Source organism: Crocodylus porosus, unplaced genomic scaffold, assembly GCF_001723895.1.
Source record: "Crocodylus porosus isolate Cpor-Errol unplaced genomic scaffold, CroPor_comp1, whole genome shotgun sequence".
NCBI lineage: Eukaryota > Metazoa > Chordata > Crocodylia > Crocodylidae > Crocodylus > Crocodylus porosus.
The window spans coordinates 95,313,615-95,339,105 of record NW_017728886.1 but is presented as its reverse complement, the minus strand read 5'-3'; the positions used below and the strand labels follow the sequence as shown (position 1 = coordinate 95,339,105).

Sequence of the window (25,491 nt, the reverse complement as noted above, 5' to 3'; positions counted from 1 at the left end):
CCCCATGCAGTGCGGAGCAGTGGACATGGCCCCCCCGCCCAGCAGCACCCAGTAAACCAGGGCTTTTTTAAGTGACAGGAGCTGGGGCGGGTGCATAAAACCATTGATTTGTGTGTGTGTGTGTGTGTGTGTGTGTGTGTGTGTGTGTGTGTGTGTGTGTGTGTGTGTGTGCGCGCTATTATATATATAAAATGCAAAACTAAAACAAAGCTAACATAGCTTTTTGAAATAATCGTATCTTCTTCATGATTATCATGGAAGTGTTTCCTTCGTCTCCCTTTCTCTGCATACACACCAGTTCTACCCCCTTTCTTTCTCTGACTCTTTTGACATTTGCAGAAATTCATTCTGCATCTTAATCTGTCATCTGTGATATTGGAAATGAAATGCTGCATCTGATCGCAAGCATCAAGCAGGAACCCAAGCAGAAGATACATAAGTATACATGGTCTACTACCCACAGTGATTGAGCTGGTGGCATCCAAGAGAGATGGAGCTGGTTTTGTATACAATAAAATATCACATACAAATAGAGAAAGGAGAAATGTGTCAAGCATCAGAGGCAGTTTCCATCTCAGTTTCTTTTTAGGAGTGTTTTTTTTTCCATTTGATTTTTTTAATTAAATATTCTTAAGTATTAAAAAAACCACATCATTTATACCTAAGAATAAACATAACAATGACGGGGGGGAAAAAAGCGAAAAGTCAATTTCTTTACTAATATCTTCATCAATCTTGAAATCAGTATATAGATTCCATAAGGCTTTATGTTTTCATATCACCTAATCATGCTTAGAAATACATACATAGGTAAATTGCAACTGTTACTGCATCTCATTTACGAAGTGTCCATTTAAGTTTTAGAGGTGTTACTGTGCTCCAGAAATATTCCTTTTAACTAAAAGAAAAAATGATGAAACTAGCATTTCCTTTGAAAGCTAGTATTGATTATCCTGTACACTGCTCATGAGTGGCCAAACCATGGGTGATTTATGCAAATTATACCAGGGAAGTGGCATTACCAATCTTTATATTGCATCATTTTGTATTCTTTGCATGAACATGGTTTACAAAACTCAATGTATTTCAGAAATACAAAACTCAATGTATTTAAAGAAGTATTTTTTATTCTGGCTATATTTAGAGTACTCTACTTGTAAAACTAAATCCCGTTGGCATTCACTAGTCCAATCACATGGACTGTAGGAAGACAGGATTTAATTAATGTTTTTGAAAAACCTTTAAAAATTACCTAAATTAGCTATTCTGCATATGCCAAAAATCCTGAAAGACTAAGATCTTGAATGACAGTTTGTCACTAGTCCAAGAGCAAAAACTGCCTAGCATATAAGTGAATCAGTGTAATTTTGGGGATAAGGGGCAATTTCCTTGTTGAGGAGGTAACATAGGAAGATATTTTTGTTGCAAGTTAAAGTAATAGTAATACTAATACTACGAATAATAGATAGAGGTGGGAATGTAATGAATAGATAGAGGAGGAATGTAATGAATTGCCTGCAGTACGTTTGGTGCACTTCTCTCCTGTTACTTGTGATTTAACATCTTCGGAAAGAATGTGCAAAACACTCTCAACTTAGAATGGTAGGGGTTCACACCCATTTTGCAGGGGTGGAAGATGCAAGTGATTGAAGATGACTAGCAGAGATGACCAATAGGCAGAATGTATACAAGGCATTCAAATGGCAATATAAATGACTTGAGACAAATCCAATGTATTACATATATAATTTATTACATTACTATTTTATGTAATATAGATAGACGTGCCAATATGCATACATGCAAAAATGGACAGAGAAACAATACAAAGGCTGATTATAAAGAATCTATATAAGCACATACAGCATGGATATACAAGACTGGATATGGGAGTATGAAATGCCTACTTTCCAAATGAACGTGGATTCATTTAAAAAAAATGAATCTTGATTCCTTAACATCTGTCTATCCTACAAGAACACCTCTACAACCACCGTGATGGATATTCTGGCATCATAAATACAGTCATGTTATAGGCACATTTGCATTTTGCTCTCAGAGATTCCTAATAACAGTTGCAATAATTTACGTATACATTGAGAAATGCCTTACTTTCTGTGAACCCTGAATTCAGTTGAGCTACTTGGCACAATGCCCATCCTCTATCACAGAAACGATGTGTTGAGGGGGAAAAAAATATTACTGCTGCAAAGTCAATTTATTTCTCACATCACCCTGTCACTTTTTAATAGAGATTCACATTTTAGGTTGCAAGAATTGTATTTATAGATTATTTAACTTGTAGTATGGCAAAAGAAAATATTTTATTTGAAATATGACAAAACACCTCCTCACACTAGGCTTGGCAAGCTTCATCACTTCCGTCTTGTCTTGGTGTCCTGGTTTAGGATAAACCTGCTTTAAAAGAACTATTTATAGTTTTTGCTAGACTCTCATATGATCAAGAAAATGCAAGGCAACTCTGGAAGATTTTTGGAAAGTTCCCAAGACTTGCACTTTCTTACTACTTGGATATCTCAACTTCTTACAGCCCACAGTACTAAATTAACCTTCACAGTTTCCCAGATAAGCACAGATTCCTTAATATTGTAGGGTACAAACCTGTCAAACCCTTCCTGTTCAGAAAATAATGTAGGTCAACTACCTTGGTGTTAACATAACTAAGAAAGTCATGAAGCCCTAATTTACCATGGCTGTGAATAGAATATTATTATAGCATAAAGACAGGTGGAAATTGTATTTACCTTGGGCGTTTATTGGTATCAGGTATGTGATATTATAAACTAAAAGCCAAATTTCCCTTTCACTTGTACACATGCACCAAGATGATATAAATGACACGGTCTTGGTTTAAAGGAGCAGAATTTGGACCACAGCTTGCAAAAAGGGAGCACAAATGGGTAGCTGAACTAATAAGAAAGTCTACTACTATTGATAAGAACATGCACCACCATCATATGCTAGAAAGGACCTATTATTATGGCTGGTGCTTTCTTCAACCCTGGTGTGACTTCGCTCTCCTCTATCTACTTATGCGAGAACTAATTTTGGCCCAAAGTATTATACTCAAGTGTGCATGTCATTGCTTTTGTAGGTCTGTCAGAATGTTAGTAGTATTTTAACACAGCTTCACTCCTTGCATGAATGAGTGCATGTTTAGTATGAGAGTAACATTGCCTATAATATTAACCCAATTTTACACTTCAGGTTTTTTGCCACTTAGCTTCAGTAATCAACTAGTTTGACAAAGCCAGAGAAAAGATTAAAGGGATTAAAGCATGGTGGATTTCAGATGAACATTTCATCAATCCTGTCCATAACTATGATTGCAGAGCCTTATGGGCATGACTTTTCCAGTTTTGGAATCACAATAATTTTAAACTCGATAGATAGTGTAATGCATTTTGAAATAACCCAAAAATGTTATGAGATGCAGGAGAAGAGACAGAAAACAAACAAGCAAGCAAGCAAGCCAATAAAAGCTTGCTAACTATTATTTAAGCTTTTCCATGGATTTGCAAAGGCTAAATCTCCATGAAATGTTACAGTATTCTACACTGAAGAATTCAGCATTAATTCATATTTTTTTTGTGAATGTATCCTTCCCCTTCCATGGAAATTCATATATATAAATGGCCCCAGAACTATAAAATACAGTTGGTCTAGTAACAAGGCAAAAAAAACTCCTTTGACATATAGAGGTGGTAATACCCCCATTTCACTGGCAGTTAAAGCAGGAAAAGAAAGATGCATTGATTTAATCTTTCAAAAAATCTAGAACAAGTATGGAATTTCTTAGTCTTGGTTCTTGCCTTAGCCTTATCCCTACGCATTTGTGGTGTATTTTTTCCAGCAGTGATAGACAGATCTGATACCATTTGTAGCTCATTACTACTGTGCAGTAGCATCATGCCACACTTTGTGCCATGTGACACTACTCTGCAGGAGTAATGAGCTACTGTTCGGTCAGTACCTCGTGTATACGCAGCCACAATATCCAATTAGGTGGAATAAAAAATGTTGACATGAACTGTATTTTATACAGATGTACCTATTGGCTTATATGAATTTATTTCTTATTTAAGTCAGTCTACAAGAAAACAGAATCATTTCCACTGTGTAGTGAATATGAAAGAGAAGGGGCAAATGCATCAAAATTATTCTATGTGGCTGTAATTAATTTTAAAATGTATAACTTGCATTTTTTGTAATTTAGGCTTCTTTAGATGCTGTATCCAATGCCTAACAAAAGTTAATTTTGTTCAAATTAGGTCACTCTACTATATTCTGAGGCACATGTGAATCTGTGATTGCTTCCAGGTGGAACTGTAGAATATAATGAGATGTGGAATATTTTATAATCAAAGCTAACTCTTAAAATTGGATGCTAAAGTCATTTGTGAATTCATTTACAGTTCTTTGCTGTGTTCATTTGCATTTTGTTTCCCACTTTTAATCCTTTTATCTTTATAAATAGTTTGCATACATCAGTATATGGTATTGTGTTTTAAAACTCATAGGGAAGTACTGCTACAGCAGATTACAGGGTGTTAAACTAGCTATATTTCTTCTGTTCTTAGTTATCAGTTTTCTTTTATATCTGAAAGTTCCCACATTTAATACTTTGGAAAAATAAATGCTTCCACTATTATAAAGAATCTGAGTTTGATCATTGAATATAATTGAGAATTACTTGCCATATTATTAAGATGCATAGACTGATAGGAGAGATTTGACTTTACTGTAATATTGTAACAGGATTGTGGGGAAAAGAGATTAACTTAGAAAAGCACAAATAAGGGGTTTCATAGACAGTGACTATAACTGTGCTTTTAATCTTAAATAGCATTCTATCATCATCCCCATATTTTGGTAGCTGAATTAAGAGAAAGTCTACATTTTACAATAATGTGAAGAAAAGAGAACTTTCTTTTTTTTTTGGTGTTTGTTTGTTTGGGGCTTTTTTATAATTCAAAGCTGGTATAAACTTACTTGTATTCAATATGCTGAATTGTTTGCTCTTCTCCACAGTCCTGAGTAGTAGGGAGGGAGTAAACCCCTTGACCTGTACACCTGCATGAACACTTTCATTAGCAAGTTAAGAAAAGCCTCTTTCCAAAGAGGGATTTTGAAACCTGATTAACGCAAGTTCATATCAACTCCTCTCTTCACAAATGAAAATTTGAAAGATTCATAAATACTAGCTAAACAATTAACTACAGTGCTTATGTATACAAATTACTAATTGAAAGAGTTGTAGTGGTTTGTGTGTTGGTGTTTTACTTTCGTCTAAAATACCTGAATTATGACAAGGTTGCATTTCAAAGAAGGTATGTTGTCAAAATTAATATCACAGTCCTTGGTGTTCAAATATGGTCCCTGATGAAATAATAATTACATTACATTTGCCAACTTGTAAACAAAACTTAGACATTTTAAATGCCAATTAAAAAAAACCAAACATACATATTAGGTATTAGATTGTGCCAGTTAGGAGGTTAGTAAATACTTTAAACCTCTAGAAATATCAATACCTATCTGTCTGGCCTTACCAGGATGATTTTTACAGATTTTATTAGCTTATTTCAAAATAAACAGTACAACTCCTGGATATTAACATTTTGCATTAATAAAATATTTAGAGGAATAATTGGGGGATTTTGGTAATCTTCAGTTCAAAGGATTTTCCTTTTTAAAGTCTACCGTAGGAATTAGAGCCCATTGCAGTTCAAAACCTATGCTTCATGGCAAATTTTAACACTGAAATTTATTTTCAATATTGGAATTCTAAATGATGGCAAATGAAATTAATTTAAATATTTGGCACAATGATCTGTTCCTCCCCCCCCCCCCCCCCAAAAAAAAAACCCCCAACAACTTAATTTAGGCTGAATCAACATGCCAAATTTCAATAAAATGTAAACGATCATTCTCAATTTAACGCTTTTAGATATTATAAAATGATGTACAAGTCAATTGGCATTTGAGTTTGAAAACGTTGGTTCAGTTTATGTACACCTGCTTCCAGATGGCTTCTACTTCATCTTTGTAGATACTTATCTCACTCCTCAAATCTTTTGAGTATGTATTATGCTTCAATTATTTCTATCATAAGTATATCCAAATCCATTCATGCTGCTGAGACCTCCAAAAGCAACTTTCTCCTGAATCGAACTGCCTTTTGTCTTCTCTTTTCATCTGCAAGTAAACCTTGTTACACTCCTGCAATGTTCTGATGGCCCAATCAGTGCAGCAGTGAGCCCTTTGTGATGCATAGACTGTAGAAGGTAATGAACCATGACTCTGAAGAAGACCAACCTGATCAAAATGCTGAACATGAAATCATGAAAATAAGTTTTCCATTCCGAACAATTAACTATTATGGATATATCCTGTAAGACTAGAAAGTTCAGGAAACCCACTAAGCTTCCAATATCCAACAGCCATGGCAGCGGGATACTTAGGGCCTTAAACACTAGACCCTATCCCCATCTAACATCTGGACATATAAGCAAATCTGTTATCCCTTAACTTTTAGTAGATATAAAATAATAAAGTGAGGTGCTAGACATGTTTTTTGTCTTTTTGAAGCAATGAAAAAAATTGAAGTATATGATAAATTATTTTATGTCCAATCTACAGCTTTTCTCTAGCATGGGGAAATACAGAATATACTGTAAACTATTTTACAAATGGGAGTTCTAAAGATACTGAGCAAAATCTCACATGCTTTAACTTTTTAGCTTAAAAGACTTGCTTGCAGGTGTCATTCACCATAGTACGTGGCTTCTTGATATTTGCATACTTGATATTTTCAGGAAATATTTAATAATTTTTATGTAGTATTTCTAAATTATAAAAACTCATTATTTCTTATGTTTTCCCTTTAGTTCAATCAAGATTAAATAGCTCCTGTGTTTCAGCTTCCTGGTACAGTAGATTCATTTAAAACCCCACAGTTTATTCCACTGCACAGAATTCAATTTTCCTCCAGTCTTGTACTGCTTCAGTGACTCTAATTCTTCTTAGAAAAGAATCTCTCTAGTATTGCATGCAAACATAAGCTTCATTGTCACTCAATTTGAAATTAAAGAGAGGGATGTTTGTGTAAGGCCATCGACATATTATTTAATTCCAGTCTCACTTCTCCAGTGTAAATGTGGAATAATTTAGTGGCATTAGCCTTCTGTAAAACCAGAGAAACAGGAGATTCAACCTGTACAGGTTCTAATCACTTCTTTCAAGTGTGGGTAGCGGTAACACACTGTAACAGAAGCTCAATAGTTATTTTGTTTCTTTAGCCCTGTGAAAAGTGCTTGCAACTAGGAGAGCTGGCAGAACAGCCGTTTCCTGGATTTTTTTGTAGGACTGTATCAATTTAAATTAAAACATATTTAAAACTACCAACATTTTATGAGACACCTTATTTTTTCAGTTTTTCATTTTAAATGATTTACATTATTTTACAATATCTAAAAGAGTTGAGTTCAGAATGAAGATTTACATTATACTGAAATTTGACATTTGATTCAGCCTAAATTAAGTTTTTCTGGGGGAAAAAACCCAACAGGTCATCGTGCCAAATACTTCAATTAATTCCAGTTGACATCATTTAGAATTTCCATGGTGAAAACAAATATCAGCATTGAAATTAGACATGAAACAGGTTTTGAGACGCAACAGGCTCTAATGCCTATTGTAGACTTTAAAAAGGAAAATCCACTGAAAATTACAAAAGAATCCCCAATTATTCTTTTAAATATTAAAATCCCACAAATAAAATATCAAGGAGTTGTACTATTTATCCTGAAATACGCTAATAAAATCTGTTATAGTCATCATGGTGAGGCCAGTCAGATAGGTATTGATATTTTTAGAGGTTTAAGGTATTTACTAATGTTTTAACTGGCACAATCTAATACCCAATATGTCTGTTTTTCTTTTTTTAATTGGCATTTAAAACATCTAAGTTTTGTTTACAAGTTGGCGAATATAATGCAATTAGTATTTATTTCATCAGGAACCATATTTGAACACCAAGGATACTGATACTAATTTTCAAGCCTTCTTTGAAATACAATGTTGTCATAATGTAGGTATTTTAGAAGAAAGCAAAACACCAACACACAAACCTCTATAACTTTTTCAATTAGTAATTTGTATACATAAGCACTGTAGTTAATTGTTTGGCTGGTATTTATGAATCTTTCAAATTTTCATTTGTGAAGAGAGGAGTTGATGTGCACTTGCATTTATCAGGTTTCAAAATCCCTCTTTGGAAAGAGGCTTTTCTTAAATTACTAATGAAAGTGTTCATGCAGGTGTATAGGGCAAGAGCTTACTTCCTCCCCTAGATGTACTAGATGATCTTCTGAAGTCCCTTCCAACCCTAATTTTCTATGATTCTAGGATTTGCATCTCAATAATATGTCAAATAATTGTCATTTATATCCAGTAATCAAACTCAGAGATTCTTTATAATTGTAAGAGCATTTATTTTCCTCAAAGAGTATTAACTATGTCAACTACGTAAGTAAAAGCTTGAGTTTATAGGGGTACATCTATAGTTTCTCATGCAGTCAACAACAGATTAGGCCACTGAACAATCACCAGGGACTGCTTGGTGCTGTAGAATAGCAAATGATCCAGTTAAAATAGTTGAATTCAAAAGACTTCAACAGCCTCTGAATTATTTTTGATGGATACATGGCTTGTGTCCAGAAATCTCACTAAAATTCTCTCATTGTGTTCTGTCTGCTTTCTGTCCCAAGCCCTAAAGGTGAATCCTGCCTTGGCAGCCAGGGTATGGCAGAGGGTCTACACAGCTGGTCCAATAAAAGATAGCACCCTAGGAAATCTATGCCTAAAGTATGCATCATAATCTCACTCTCACTGTCTAATCCAGCAATTTGTCCTTGAGGTCTCATGACTCCACTTTGCAATGATGTTCTCCTTCCTTGTCTGTCACAAAATCATTTCACTACTTTAGATTCAATACCAATCACACTCCTCTGATGTAGGAGTGGTGACTACTTTCATCTTTCTGAATCTCCTAGGATACAAAGAGAGAGAGAGAGAGAGAGAGAGAGAGAGAAGGAAGGGAAGGACACTTCATTAAAGCATTTGTGGCAGTCTGGTGTGATGACTAGTTTCCGATGTCCATAACTATGTGAATTTTTCTCAGTAATAAAATCTGCTTCTTTATCAGAATTAGCAGAGCTACTAAACCATACTCAGACTCTGCAAGGATCATGGGTAAAAATGAGTAACTACAATCTTTGCAGAGTCTGAGTATGGTTTGGTTTCTGTTGCATCTTACTGAGAGAAGAATTAAGTCCGATTCAGCTGGAGAAAGGGCATCTGTCCTTGGTCAGATGCATTTCTAATCTGGTCTTGTCTCTCAAAGCTTTGTCAGGCATCATTGGCGTTAGACAATGACCCTAGAAAGCACTTTTATTAGAAGCTTAAAAGCACAATCATGTGGATCTTCATGCTACTGCACTTCTGATCATAAAGCAGGAAGGATGCCAGTCTGTGGCCCATCACAAATATTAGGAAATATTCCCTGGAACTACAGAGCCACTTTGTGCCCAAGCTGATATGAAAGGAAGATAAACACAATATTCCCTCTGATGCAACAGATTTCCCAGGGGACCAAGAACTTGCCAGAATCCTACAAGAGATCTTAAGTGACTACAGTCCTGGGAGCTGTTCTGGGAAGCACAGAGGACTGGCAGGAGAAGCAGTATCCCCTGATACAGATGTGTCATTAACTATTTCCTTATTCTGAATTAAAATGAATAAAATAAAGATGAGCTACAAGGGTCTGCTAATTACAAAAAACAAAATGTAATACAATTTATTATGTAGAACCTTGTACCAAGTCAGGGAATATACTAAGACAGAGTGTCGAACTGCCATCTCCCCCACAGGCCACACTGCTCCACTAATGGGGGGCAGCAGGAAGCAGAAGCCGGAGGAAGCAGGGAAAGCCCAGAGACCCCATCATTCATGGGGTAGGGGATGGCGACAGCAGCAGGATCAGGCAATAGAGGGAACTGGCAACAGCTTGGGGCAACAGCACCCACACCTATGAGGGGAAGCAGAGGGAAACAAAGATATAAAGGGCACAGAGAGCCTGGAGCTGCAAATTAAATACTCACAGGCTGCTGGTTGTACAGTGTTGTGCTAAAATATCACTCTTACATGTTGTCCTGTACTTCAGTCTTCTTCCATCTCTTCAAAGACAAAGTGAAACAAGTAGGCCTTGCAGACTGGCCTGCATGCCATTAAATGCAACCTGTTTTGGAACTAGTATTTTCCTTCCATCTTGTCATTCTCAGAATAAGTTGCTATGCCCTCAAAGATAAAGCAATCTACCTCCTCCTGGACTGAGGCTGGCTGGAAGTCTGGGGTCTATTTTAGCAGGTTGTTCCTAATGTTGGATGTGGTCCATGAGCTCCCTCCTGAGCCCACACACACTGATCAGGTGGGCAGGTTCTAGAATAGCTGAATTGTCCACCATGATGATGTCAGTGACCCACTTATATGTGGGGAGCCTGCGCAGTAGGTTGTGTGGTCCAGTCGAGCACCGTGTGCTGCACCCGAGTGCCTAGAGTACAGCAGTAGGGTATCGTGTGCACAAGTGTGATTGGTGAGAAGATTGACTGACACGGTGTGATTTTGGTGAGTATTTAAGGAATCCTGAGGCATGATTTGGAGCGTGAATGAAATATGGATGCTTGAGAGTACTTGGGGTTTGAACGGTGCACTTGGTTGGTGATCATACCTGCATGTCTGAGGCATATAAGCAGTGACTGTAGCAGTGAGAGAAAGAGGGTTGACTAATCAGATTGGATACTTGTCTGTAAAAGCGTTATTGGATTGGGACCTTGAACATCCATTGGTTGGTAATTAACACCCCTCCCTCACTCTCAGTCTGCGACCCTCTGAGGGAAAAGACTGAGGGCCTGACTGTCACCCCAGCTCAGTGAGCCTGTGAAAGCCCCAATGCTGCCCTTTGCTGCCTCCTAGCAGGTCTGTTAACCACCATATATAGTTCATGCTTGAAGTTATGTATGTTTCCTACTGCTAATCTTGTTTTTGTTGTGATCATGAGTTTATAACATATTTTTCAAATTTATTGTTGAGCCTCTGTGTATTTACAGGGTATATGAGGGCAGGCTGTAGCTCTATGCATATCCCTGACCCCAAAATCCACCCCTCACAGAGATAACACACAAAAGGCCTTGGCTATCTGAGGAGGCCTAACAACCTTCCACCCCTTAGATTTCTCGTAGGTGATCAGTGTTCAGGACACCTGGCGGTGTCCACCTTTCACTAAAAATGGCAAATCTTCAAGCCAGCATTGTATCTTTGGAGCAGCTAAATCTGGCAAGAAGAGTAGGAAACACTCATTAAACTCAGATGGCGTCGAATGTATGTTGCATCCCATTTTCTCACTATATGCTATATGTCAGAATGTAAAACGTAGAGAATGGATGGAAATTGACAACAAATAAAATAGGAACACGAGTTTAGAAAGTCTTCTAGACAAATAATTACATTCAAACACCCTCGCATTGCCCTTAGCAGTTTAGTACTACAACATGATATACATTAAAGAATTCCTTACTAAATCACAACCTGCCCTCAAAAAACTACATGTTACATTAGAAGTCAGACAACAGATACTTTAAAACATCACAATACCACTCTAATTATCTTTTAACTGAGATGAGGCTTAATTAAAACCTAAAGATAAAACCTCTTTCTTCAGTAATAACTATTTTTTAATCCAATTATATACATGCACTGTATGTGCCTTCATCTTGAGTGACTGGGGATGAAAATGTGCTTTTCCTGGAAATGTTAATTTCATCCATGGTTGGTGGTTTTTGATGCATCACAATTTATGAGAATTAGATTTTGTGTGAGGCTTTAACTCTTCCAGCCCTGCCTACTTCCTAGTTGCAAAGAAACTTTTTATAACAGAAAGCTATCTTGAAGAGCCAACCAGCCATAATGAAGTTGTGTTTCACATGAATAATTAATATAGTAATAAGGTTAAATGCACAGAATGCTTCTGAGGATCCATCGATTGCTGTTATGCCACATATCATGTTTTAGTGGCTGCTTTGGAGGTAGAGGGGATGAGAAAGTGAATTATTTGTCCTGAGCATGTCTGATAATGAGAACCATTTATATGGCCTTCCATAGTCTAGCTGTTTCACTGATGTGAGGCAGCAAGTAGCAGAAGCTGGAGGAAGGAGCAAAAGCCCAGAGGCTCCAGAGGGGTTAAGAAATACCAGAATGACTTTACTGTGCCATCTTCAGTAGTGTTTTTTATAATCAGCATAACTGCTGTTTGAGTGACTGGAATTCCACATACTGTTTGTTTTGCATAATAATTATTACTTTCATGCGAGAGTAGCAACCTGTGAGTTTAGCAAGGCTTCTGATATGGTCTCCCAAAACATTCTTGCAGGCAAGCTATGGAAGTACAGGTTGAATGAATGGACTGTAAGGTGGATAGAAAACTGGTTGAATTATCCAGCTCAGAGATTGGATGATAGTTGGCAGTTAGTATCAAGTGGAGTGCCCCAGGGGTCAGTCAGGGCTGGTTTTGTTCAATATCTTCATCAATGACCCAGAAGGTAGCAGAGTGCACCCACAGCAAGTTTGCAGATGACTGTGGGATAGGGAGAGTAATAAATATGCTGAAGGGTAGAGTTAGGATTCAGAGAAACCTAGACAAATTGGAGGATTGGTCCAAAAGAAATCTCATGAGGTTCAACATATGCAAAGTCCTGCACTTACGATGCAACAATCCCATGCACCAGTACAGGCTGGGGACTGATTAACCGGGCAGCAGCTCTGCAGAAAAGGTCCTGGGGGTTACAGTGGACAATAAGCTGAATATGAGCCAACAGTGTCCCCTTTTTGCCAGGAAGAACAACAGCATACTGGGGTGCATTGGTAGGAGTGATACTAGCAGATCAAGGGAAGTGATTATTTCCTTCTATTCTGTACTGGTGAGGCCACATCTGGAGTACTGTGTCCAGTACTCCACTACAGAGTGTGCCACCACTACAGAAAGGAGGTAGACAAATTGGAGATAGTCCAGCAGTAGGCACCAAAAATGGGGGTGGGGTGGGAGGGTGGGGCTGGGGCACATGACTTATGAGGAGAGACTGAGGAAACTGGGCTTATTTGGTCTAGAGAAGAGAAGACTGAGGAGGGATTAAATAGAAGCCTTCAACTACTTGAAAGGAGGTTCCAGAAAGGATGGAGCTAGACTGTTCTCAATTGGGGCAGATGATAGAACAAGGAGCAATGGTTTCAAGTTGCAGCAAGGGAAGTTTAGGCTAGATACTAGGAAAACTCTCTCACTAGAAGTTTAGTAAAACACTGGAGCAGGTTACCCAGAGAGGTTGTGGAATCTCCATCCTTGGAGGTTTTAAGACCTGGCTAGACAAAGCCTTGGCTGGGATGATCTAGCTGGGGATGGTCCAGCTTTGAAGAGAGGATTGCACTAGATGCCCTTCTGAGGTCCCTTCCAACCCTAATTTTCTACGATTCTATTCTGGAAGTAATGTGAGAGAAAGACACTTCATATTTTCTCTAGTGTTTGAATTCATAAGCTCATAAATTGGATTCAGGCCAGAAGCAATTTTTTTCATATTGCCATGATAAAAGCAAATTCTTCCAGGAACTTCAGTTTCCTGGTAGGTCATTCCACAAATAATTGCCTCTAACTGACACACCCACAAGCAAGCAACATAGATTTTCTGTAGTTAAGTATCATAAGGATTGGATCATTTTGACCAAATTCTTACTGAACATTATGAAAAAACACTAAAGATATCTGTACCATGATGGAATAATTTCTGGAAAAGTAAAATATGATGATCCATTCAACCAAGTGATCCACAAAACTGTCTATAAGGGATGGTCTTTCACATGACATTCTACCAAGTTATCATTACCATGCAGAATTACTAAAGAAATACAATATACTCTATGTAAGAACATGTAATTCCCTTAAACATACTGGGAAGAATGCTTTCCTCAGCTGTTGCAGACCTTCCTACTGGAAAATACATATATTCATCCAAAGGTAGAATTTAATGCACTTCTAAAATGAAAAACTAGTCCATTCGCATATAGTATACCATCTCTTTTATAGTCCTAGACTTACCTATACGAAGCTGAATATTGATGGACAAATAAAAGGTCCTTTCCTGAAGTCCTAGGAACAACTTGCTCCTTTGAGTAAGATATGCACTTGCTCATGAAAGTGCATATCTTCCCTGACCTCTATAAAACCTGCTTTTCACTGAGGCAAATTATTAATTTGAACTTGATTGCATACATTTTTGAGAAAAGAACATGTTGACTGAGATGCCACTCCTGAATCTAGAAAATGGTATTTTCAGTTTCACTATCAAAATAAATTACATAGAAAGCAGCAAAGGCTCTTTTATTAATATAGATTACCAAAAGGGCATCTCCAAGATTCCCATTATAAAACAGAATCCTCTAAAGAAAATGGACAAAGAATTGTCATAAGAGGTTCATTCTCTTTGAAAAGAGAATCTACTTTCTACTACCTAAAAAATTATATTCTAGGAGTCATACAAAATTATCACAGATGGAGATAGGCAGTTGTGATGCCCTCTGGTGACTCCACAGCCATGCTCCATTGTGCCCTTGGGTGCCTTCCTTTATCACCTGCCTTCCTTTATTACTTGATGGAGTAATGATATTAACAGGGAGGCAACCCATGGGCCTTCATGTGACCCCAGTCCAATTAAATCCCCAATGGTGCTCCCTGGCACCCTACTTGTTTCTCTAGTTGCAGGCCTCTTGCTGGGCCTCTCTAGTTGACCATGCTCTGATGGGCCTCTCTAGCTGTCCTATGCCCCGCTGGTGCTTTAGGGGCTAAATTTGTGGCTTTAATCCTAATACTTGAGCTGCTGCTTCTTTAAAGGAATAGAGAACCCCAAGCTCTCTGATAGTCTGTGATGCCTGCAAAAACTAGCCAGCAATTAGGCTGCTGTTGTGCTGAGACCACTGGCTATAATGGAAACCAGTACTGTTTCTCATTGTTTTCTTATGTTCTTGGCATCTGCATAACTGTACCATGACACGTCTCTTGTTTTATACTTAGGTTGCAAGCACTATGAGGCAGGCACCATCTTTTTGCTCAATGTTTGTGCACTGGTTAACATAGCAGCAATATCAGTAATAATAATGGGCTAACAGTGATCTCAAGTAGCTATAAGCCATAAAACCTAAGCAGCAATTTAATTATAAATATCATTAACTACTTCACTGCAGATAGTCTCGACTGACATACAAGCTAGTTACCCTGATCCCAAATTTCCTTCTTTACTCTGTCAGATATGGAACATTTGAACTATTCTTCACCTGGCCGATACCATTTGCACCTTTCTTTCAGCAATTCTTATTAATATATTCATTATCAACATAAAACTCCAGAGCACACTGAATAATCAAAATGTAATGTCTACGAGGAGAGACTAGAGAAACTGGACCTTTTCAGCCTCCGCAAGAGAAGGTTGAGAGGCGACCTGGTGGCTGCCTATAAGTTCATCAGGCGGGCACAGAAGGGAATTGGTGAGTATTTATTCACCAAGGCCCCCCCGGGGGTTACAAGAAATAATGGCCACAAGCTAGAAGAGAGCAGATTTAGATTGGATATTAGGAGGAACTTCTTCACAGTTCGAGTGGCCAAGGTCTGGAACGGGCTCCCAAGGGAGCTGGTGCTCTCCCCTACCCTGGGGGTCTTCAAGCGAAGGCTAGATGTGTATCTAGCTGGGGTAATGTAGGCCCAGCACTCTTTCCTGCTTATGCAGGGGGTCGGACTCGATGATCTATTGAGGTCCCTTCCGACCCTAGCATCTATGAATCTATGAATCTATGAATACAATGAAGATTATGTTGATTTTAAAATAATAAACACACATGCAACACTGTATGGCTTACAGCGTCCATTTTCATATTTAACTCCAGAAAATCTATTATAAATAAAATTATTTTTAAGGCATTTAAGACGTATATATATATAGTCTGAAAATTCAAACTAACTCAAACTAATGACCTCCAATGTGGATATGTGGATACATAGGTTCAGTACATCGTATTTTTTCAGGCTAACCATGTAAATTTAGGCAGATCCTTAGATTTCAGTCTTATGAGATAATGCCCAATAATGCCAGGGATAACTCATGGATTGTCTGAGCCAAATAGCGTGGTTGTCCTATTCTTAGTGGTAATCAAGATATTTTTAATTGCACCCAATGTACACTCTTAATCCGCAACCATTTAAAAGATACTGTTGATTCTTGGTATTTACTGTTGATAAAGGTATTTAAAGTGCAAATTATTCTAACTAATTAAAAGGTGGAAACTCAGACAATCAAAAATGTACCTGAAAAAGAATAATGCCTTTTTGCATTCTCAAAGCCACAGGAATAGGTATTCTTAGGAATCCCCTGTGTACTGCTGTCCTAAGTGCACTGCATACCTCTTTTTCTCCATTAACTTATCAGTAACCACCACTTCAGATTCATTCAAAAGTAAATTAAAAGTTATTCACCTGAGCATTCTCAGTTCAGAAAAATCAAGTCAGGCTGCCAATCCTAAGAGACTGAATTATTATTGTAGCTGCTACCTAACAATGTGCTTCTGTTTGGTTGGGATGGATCTTGCCAAATGCTTACAGTATATATCAAAATCCAACAATCTATTCAAGCCCTGAAACAGTGCTTGAAGAAAGCTGAATTTCTGGAGGGTAATCAAAAAGAAAGAAGAATAATAGAGATGTGTTCCTTTGGCAATTGAACTACTGCCACTATTCATCCTCACTCCATTCAAGCATATGGCAGTAGCCAGGGACAGCCTTAGGATACACACAAAACAAGTGACTGCATAGAGCACCAAGATGGAATGAGCTCTCACAGATGCACATACAAAAGGGACACGCATCAACCCACTGAATCTTAAAAAACAGCTACTATCTAGAATGAATTATTTTTAACTACAAAATCTGGCTTCTGGTAGTAATGTTTAGAAGTGAGCCTCATGAATACACTGGGTTTTGTAACTTTTTCTCCCCTGTTTCAGTTCATGTAAGTTCATATACCCTCATTGGTATACAGAGGAGAAGCAAGTAGCATTGAGAACATCAACATCATTAACTGCCTATTCCACTCTGAAATACCTATACTCTTCGAAGACCTGAACTTCTGCTCAGAGGGACAATGTGACAGGTACTAAATCCATGGAGAATTAGAAGAATTTTTTTTGCGGACTTTGCCTGAAGGAATACTTCTACAACCAGGACAGAACCACCTCTGACAACTTCCTGCCACAACAGATCAAACAAACAGGAACAACAAATCTTATTGGACACCTCCCAGCAACCACACATTGGAATGCTACATCAACTGTTTCAGCAACAAAGCTAACAGCAAAATTTTCAACAAATGTCAGAAAAAAAGATAAAGGCTTCTTGCAGACATTTAAAAAAAAAGGGAGGGGTGGGGAGAAAGATTTACTTTAACCTCCAAGCACTTCTGCACATGCCCAGAAGAGGCAGAACATTTGTTGTACCTGGTTCACCAGATATCTGTATAGATCATATGCTTTGGTGCTTTTATCTAATAGCCAATTGGTAGATAAAAGCACCAAAAAGCCCCACAGAAGCACCCCAGCTATAGATGCTGCAGAGCCAGGTCCAATTAATGCTCTGTTTCTTCTGGTGAATCATGTTTTTTAACATCTGCAAGCAATCACAGTTCCTAACATCCAACTGTGAAACAGTAAACAAAACAAGTGAACAAATGAGGAGCTACTGTCAGCTTCAACCATAATGACTATATCAATGAGGCTAACAACTAACACTTAGACACCAGGTACTATAAAGAATTTGGGAAGGGCCCACACTAATATTCACGCATGAACTGGAAATGATCATCAAGTATTTTTCACAACAGATTCAGCAAAAACTACTTCCACTAATTTCCCACTCACCTACCCCACTACTATTTTATATGCTCCCAAAGCTTCAGAGACCCAACATATCCAACTGTCGTACCATCATTGAAAAGCTATCAGGATTCATAAAAGCCATCTTAAAACCACTTGTTCAAAGAATAAGTTTTCTATAAGACACAACAGATGTTTTCAAAAAGAGCCAAACCATCCACCACCTCCCTGAGAAAGCCATGCTTGCAGCTATGGATTTTGCTATGTTGTACTTTAATAAGTCACACCAGAAAGATACAGCTGCCTGCCTGAAATACCTACAGGAAAACAATCTAAACTTAGATTTGCAACCATAACATATTGCACAAATCATCCACTTCAACCTAGCCCACAATAACTTTGCTTTCAACAATTGACACATTTTCCAAACCATGGGCACATATATAAGCATGAACATGGCTCCCCAATATGCAAGTCTCTTCATAAGCCACCTAGAAGAAGAGTTTTTAGACAACTGAACCACCAAACCTGCTAATGCTATATATCGATGCAATACAGATGCTATTTTTATCATCTGGACTGAATACCTGGATATGCTTATTCACTTCCACTGCAGATTTAACAGCAGTTATCCTTTAATGAAATTATCTTTGGAATACTTCTAGACTAATATCAACTTTCTAGATACTGTGATCTACACCTGGGATGGCACCCAATAAGCCACTATATACAGAAAACCAATGGACCATCACACTTACATCCACAAGATCAGCAATTATGCCAAACACACCAAAAGTGGTGATCTACAGTCAGGCCATAGAGTACCACTACATCCACTCCAAGGAGAATAGCTGTGACACCCATCTTACCAAACTGAAAACTGCCTATACCCAGAAAGGATACTCCAGCAGATAAACAGATCATATCTTTGAAAAAGCCACTCAAATAACCACTTAAACGCTTAAGGAAATTACTAGGAGAGGCACTGAGGTCCCGGAGGGTAGGGAAGTTGGGAGTCCAGGACAAGTGGCTGTTCCTTAAGGAGACAATCCTCCATGCCCAAAGGCTGATAGTCCCAATGTGAACCAAAGGGGGCAAGAGTGCTCAAAAGCCCCCATGGCTTACCAAAGGCATTCAGGAATGTCTGAAAGTGAAAAAGGAGGCATACAACCAGAAGAAGGGATGGGCTATCACCAAGGAGGATTGCATTACTCGAGACTGTACGGGGGGGTTGTTAGGAAGGCGAAGGTGGAGATGGAACTAGGACTAGCAACCAGGATCAAAGATAACAAGAAGTCCTTTTATAAATACAAAGGGAGTAAAAAGAAGGCACCAGGTAATGTGGGGCCTCTGCAGGACATGCTTGTCAATCTGGTGGTCACACCAGACAAAAAAGCTGACCTCTTTAACAAATTCTTTGCCTCCATTTCTCTGAGCAGGGACCAGGACATCTCCCCCACTGGGGTTCCAGACAGACTCATGAGAGGCACTGCCAGGCCTAGGGTCAAGGAGGACCTCGTTAGGGAATTTCTGGTGGGGCTGGATGTGTTTAAATCAGCAGGTCCAGATGATCTCCACCCCAGAGTGCTGAGCGAATGGGCAAGGGTCATTGTAGGGCCCCTGGCATGGCTTTACAAGCACTCATGGTGCTCTGACCAGGTGCCAGAGGACTGGAAAAAGGCCAATGTGGTCCCCATTTTCAAAAAGGGGAGGAAGGAGAACCCAGGAAACTATAGGCACAGTCCTGGGGAAGCTCTTTAAGATAATTATCCAGGAGCACATCTGCGAGGGACCAGCAGGGGAGGTGATGCTCAGGGGCAACCAACAGGGGTTCATTTGGGGCAGGTCCTGTCAGACCAACTTGGTTGCTTTTTACGATCAGGTCACAAAATCCTTGGACACAGGTGTCACAGTGGACGTAGTCTTTATGGAATTCAGAAAGGCCTTTGACACTATCTCCCACCCCACTCTCATTAAAAACCTAGGCAACTGTGGCATTGATGTCTAAACAGATAAGTTGCAAATTGGCTGGAGGGCCACGCCCAGAGTGGTGGTGGATGGGTCATTCTCGGCCTGGAGGCGCATGGGCAGTGGAGTCCTTGTGCCTGTACTGTTCAACATCTTTATCATCAGTGACTTGGATGAGGGGGTGAAAAGCATTTTCTTCAAATTCGTGGACAACACTAAGATGTGGGGAGAGGTGGGCATGATAGAAGGGAGGGACAGGCTACAACTAGATCTGGACAGGTTACAGGGGTGGGTGGATGAGTATAGGATGGGATTCAGTACTGACAAATACAGGGTGCTGCACCTAGGGAGAAAGAACCAGCAGCATACCTACAGGCTGGGGAACTCCCTTCTCATCAGCACAGAGGCAAAAAAGGATCTTGGAGTCATTACAGACTCCAAGATGAACATGGGCCTCCAATGTGGGGATGCAGTTAGGAAGGCTAACTGCACCTTGTCATGCATCCACAGATGCATCATGAGCAGGTCCAAGGAGGTGATCCTCCCCCTCTATGTGACATTGGTCAGGCCATAGCTGGAGTACTGCATCCAGTTCTGGGTGCCGCACTTCAAGAGGAATGTGGACAGCATTGAGAGGGTCCAGAGGAGGGCCACTCACAAGGTTGGGGGCAGCAGGGCATGGCCTACAAGGAGAGGATATAGGACCTGAACCTATTCAGCCTCCACAAGAGAAGACTGAGAGGGGATCTGGTGACCATCTATAAAACTTACCGGGGGGACCAGTGGGGAATGGGAGAGGCCCTGTTCCCCTGAGAACTACCTTGAATAACTAGGAATAATGGCCACAAGTTGATCGAGAGTAGGTTCAGGCTAGACATCAGGAGGCACTACTTCACAGTCAGAATGGCAAGGATCTGGAATCAACTTTCAAAGGATGTGGTGCTCACTTCTACCTTGGGGGTCTTCAAAAGGAGGCTAGACAATCACCTTGCTGGGGTCATTTGATCCCAGCATTCTTTCCTGCCCATGGCAGGGGGTTGGACTTGATCTGCTCAGGTCCCTTCTGACCCTACCAACTATGAAACTATGGAACTATGAAACCCACAACAACCTACTGTAATAAAAGAGAAAAAAACCCACTGACCGCATATGCTTTGTTGTTACCTACAATATCACGCTTGAACCAATAAAAAAGGTCATCAATTATAGCCTATACTTGAAAAAGAAATATTTCTAGCACCATCAACTCTTTGCTTTCAAACTACCCCCTAACCTTGCCTGATTCATCATAAACTTTAACCTTTAACTCATCATTTAACCTTTTGTTGAACAATGGGCACTCAAGGGGACCCAGCTCTGCCTTACCAATAAATGCAAGACCTGTCAACTCCTCTGTACTGCCACAACAAAACCATCACAGCCCCAGGTTCATACATGTCTATCCCACAATGTGTTATATCTCATCCAGTACACCAAATGCTGTCATGGAAACTGTGTGGCTGAAAACAGAGAAAAAACCCCCTGTGAACCAGAATGAATAATCACCAAAAAAGATAAAGCACAGAAACACTAAAACACAGGTAGGAGATTTTTTTCACAGAAAAAAAAAAAATCACTCCCTACCTGACCTGAGTTTTCATGCTTAGACACCTTTGAAAGATAAGCATGGGAACAAAAAAAAAATCATTGGTTTGGTTAGAGATGCTCCTGCCTTGAGCAGGAGGCTAGATTACATAACATCATGAGGTTTCTCCCAGTCCTCCTTTCTTATGATCCTATTATCTTAACCCAGTTTATAAGTGTGTATAAACCTTCATGTGTAAATAAAACAAGATAAGAGAAATTATCAGGTAGCCAATAGACATGATACAGTAAAACCTTGATGATGGAAGAACAAGAAGAAGATATAGTCCTATTCATTTCAATGGGACTACCACAAGATTAAGGTCCCAAGCACAAAAATAAAAGTGGTACAATATGTATATGATGGGCCAGAATTAAGCCAGTAATATGGCAGTATGTTATCAATTTGTCTCAACAACTAAATACTACATAATGATTTTCTCAAGACCATCTAGAGTGTGTCACTATAAACATACCCTAACATATAATGGAAATGACCATACAAGGAAAATCCTGGCTTTCATCCTAAGCACTGAGAGAAACAAAAGCGCACACATCCAGTGTATAGCCTAAATGCTTTACTTTCCATTTAGCTATTTCCTCATCTCCCCTTCTCATGTTTTAGTTAATTCCTATAATTAGAGTTTGATTTCTCACTCATACTGAATTCAAGAAAACTTTCGCCTTTCATAGGTTAAGGATACCAGGCAGAGACGGTTACTTTTTAGTCCCTAAAAATATATATTTTCCCTCTCACACTGGTATAACTCCATTGATTTAAAAATACTTATTTTCAGTGTGAGAGAAAAGTCAGGTCCTCTTTGAATGCTTCTTAAAGCAAACATAGTTATATTGTGCATGGCATGAGCATGAAGAAGAGAACTCTGTCTCAGCTTGCATTCCTGAAAAAGGTCAAAGCATATTATAAAACTTATTAATCACCATAGTTGTAGGGTGCCTAACATCTTAAAGGGGTAGCCTTGTAGAGGGCTAAGTGACAGTCCTGCTTCCCTGGCTTATTTTCAAGAAAGATGCTCAGGAATACCATAGTTATACTACCCCAAAGATGGATGCAATCTGTGGACTAGAGAGCTGGGGAAGGGAACGGGGAAAACACAGATGACTCCTAGAAGTATTCTGAAGGATGCATTTTTTCCTGAAGGCAAAAATCAACACTGTTCTTTAATAACCCAAGAAAATATATGACAATAGTTTCATATTTAGAAATTATTATCAAGAATAAATCGATAAATAGATCATCACAATAGCTGCCTTTCTAGAGCAATCTTGAATTCATGTACTGTAAAAAGAATACTTTGAAGTATTATGTGCTGAAATGCCTAATCTCCATCTATTCGGTGATGTTTAAAACAATCGCATCCATCAAATGTCATTTGTTTTGGACAATCCATCAGAAAGACCATTAGACTAAAGCGTAATTAATCTTTAATACTGTCTGAAGCTTAGTATGGCTAATAGAAGCAGTAACTTATATGAGAGGATGGGTGCTCTACCCCTGGGCCATGGGCCTGATCCAGCTGGGCTCTGAGCCATGTCATCCAGTTGCAAGGCTCCCCCATGGAGACGCTACCTAGCCATCCTGGGCCAGTGTGGTGCAGGGCCCAATCCTGGGCCAGTGTGGTGCAGGGCCCAATTTTGGTGTTGCAAAGCTGAATCTGCGTGTGCAAGGCCCAATCCAGTATTGTGTGGATGTGGCCTTCGTATTGGGATGTTCTAATGATCCAAGGGATAAAGATCGTTCATCCAAACAAAAGCAAACATGGAACTCTGCCCTTCTCAATAAACTCTTCCCTTCTCCATTTGAGACTAGCTGGAACTTCCTAGTTCATATTTCTTCATCATGTCAATCAGCAGCCTTCAAGAGCCATCACGATATGGGGACCATTTGGAGTAAAGGACAACAGGAAAGTGAAAAAGAAAATACCTCTAACCACATGTTTTACTTGCATCTTGCATGCTCTTCTGGCCACAACTGAAACACATAAATTCATCCAAAATCCTTTAGAACAAGGATCATTGTCATTGCATGGTCCCACTTAACCTGTTAAATATAGATATTGGATGCTATAAATGAAAAGAGCCTGTCTTTTCAGTCTGTCTTTCATGATAATTTCACTATTTTGTTGCAGGATTATTCCTCGGGTGCCAGCCATCCTTACCTATGTATAATTACATGAATTTAAAAGTATACCACTTTTCTGAGGAAGAGAAACAAAACTGCCATTCTGTGCTCTGCAGACTTGTGAACCTTTGTATTTCCAAATAATTAAATATATGTACTTTTTGCTCATAGACAGTACTGCATAATTTAGGAAACAGCAAATAAACATTTTTGGAAGGCTGATACAGGTCAGTATGTCCCACAAATTCAGATTCTAAGTAACATGCATTGGGGAAAAATGCCAGAATAGATCAGCAATCAAAAGTCTTTATTTCCAAGGCAGATGGTTAGTAAAGTTTCCATTGTTTTAATGGTTTTTTTGGTCAAAAATGCTAATTTTTTAAAACAAACTTCTCGTAGGAAATTACGACTTTCACTGGGAAATATTTCTTAAGTATGCGATAGTATTTTCTAGTTAAAATCAAAGACTGAGATCCCTACCCCAGAATAGTCAATAGTTTTAAAATACAGCAGTTGCTTAGGATGGAAGAGACCCAGGTGCAAGATCCTGCTGTGAAGCAAGAACTTGATCTGGGTTTCCCACATTTCAGGCACCCTGATCACCAACCCTATTAACTATTCTGAGGCAGATATCACTCCTATTGTTTATGAATGGAAAAACTTTGAAATGTCTTGGTTTCATCACAGACCGAAATGAAACATTTTTGAAATACTGAACCTGTTACAGCCTCCTGTTTCAAATGCTGTTTCCGTAAATCAAAACATCCTCATTTATGAAATAGGCTGATGGCCAATACAGCATCCAAAGACAAATATTATGCACTAGTTCTGGGCTTGTGTTTGCTCTTGTGTGTATGAATGAATCAGTGCATCCATCCTTGTCTCCTTACTCAATCTCACCTTTATTAGCTTCTGCCCTGGTTCATCTTTATTTCCCAGAATATCATTTTGTCTAAAAGAAACATACTGGACAGTAAAAGGGGTTCCTTTTCCCTGACATTCTTAGGGATTACACCATCTATACATTTAGACACTGCTGCCAAGTTATGTCTTTGGGGTTTTTTTTCCCTTGCTCTGAGTGCGTTCATATTTTCTTGTATATAAAGAAGTAAGATTATTTTCTGCACATCACTGTCACCATGAAAATAATTTACTCAATAATGAAAAAATATAAAATATTAAAGCCTACAATGAATTTAAATGTTTACAGATAACTAGTGCTTTTACATTAACAGCTATTACTAAATACATGCAAGTCCATAACCAGTAAATGACTGTCCCTCTCCCCACATTTCATCACAGAAATCATCACATCATTAAGTGGAGAGACTTGTATCTAAGAATGTAACCTTCACACACTCCCATGGGGTAATTTCCTACCCCAGGTACATATTTTGTTCAGTATCTTAAAGTTAATTAGTTCTAAAAAAAATGTATTAGAACATTCGTAGTGGCACTGCAGTGCATAATATCCCCAAATAAATAGCCAGCTTACAAGAACTGTTTGCTGTCTGTGGATGAAAAACTGTGCAGGGTAACATGTTACTGCATGTGGGGATGTGTTTTTCTATATGGGTTAACAACTTACCTCAAGCCCATGTTAATGTATTGCAATTTCTGTATAAATGGCAGGTCTAGACCTGTTTGACTGCTTTGGGTGGATGCATCTGAAAGGTCAGCACTCATTCACACCTCATTCATGTCCACTTCAGGTATCTATA

General features: G+C 38.8%; 1 protein-coding gene and 1 long non-coding RNA gene across 2 annotated transcripts in view; one reads left to right on the top strand and one right to left on the bottom strand.

Annotated features, from left to right (window-relative positions):
- The window catches only part of LOC109313006, a 10,943-nt gene extending 194 nt beyond the window's left edge, over positions 1–10,749 (top strand). The window contains exons 2-3 of the long non-coding RNA XR_002101949.1: positions 1,345–1,351; positions 10,648–10,749. This is a non-coding gene — a long non-coding RNA (uncharacterized LOC109313006). The remainder of the gene's footprint in view (positions 1–1,344; positions 1,352–10,647) is intronic.
- The window catches only part of CNTNAP2 (contactin associated protein-like 2), a 1,403,431-nt gene that overhangs the window by 1,103,515 nt on the left and 274,425 nt on the right, over positions 1–25,491 (bottom strand). The gene's annotated exons all lie outside the window — the stretch shown is intronic.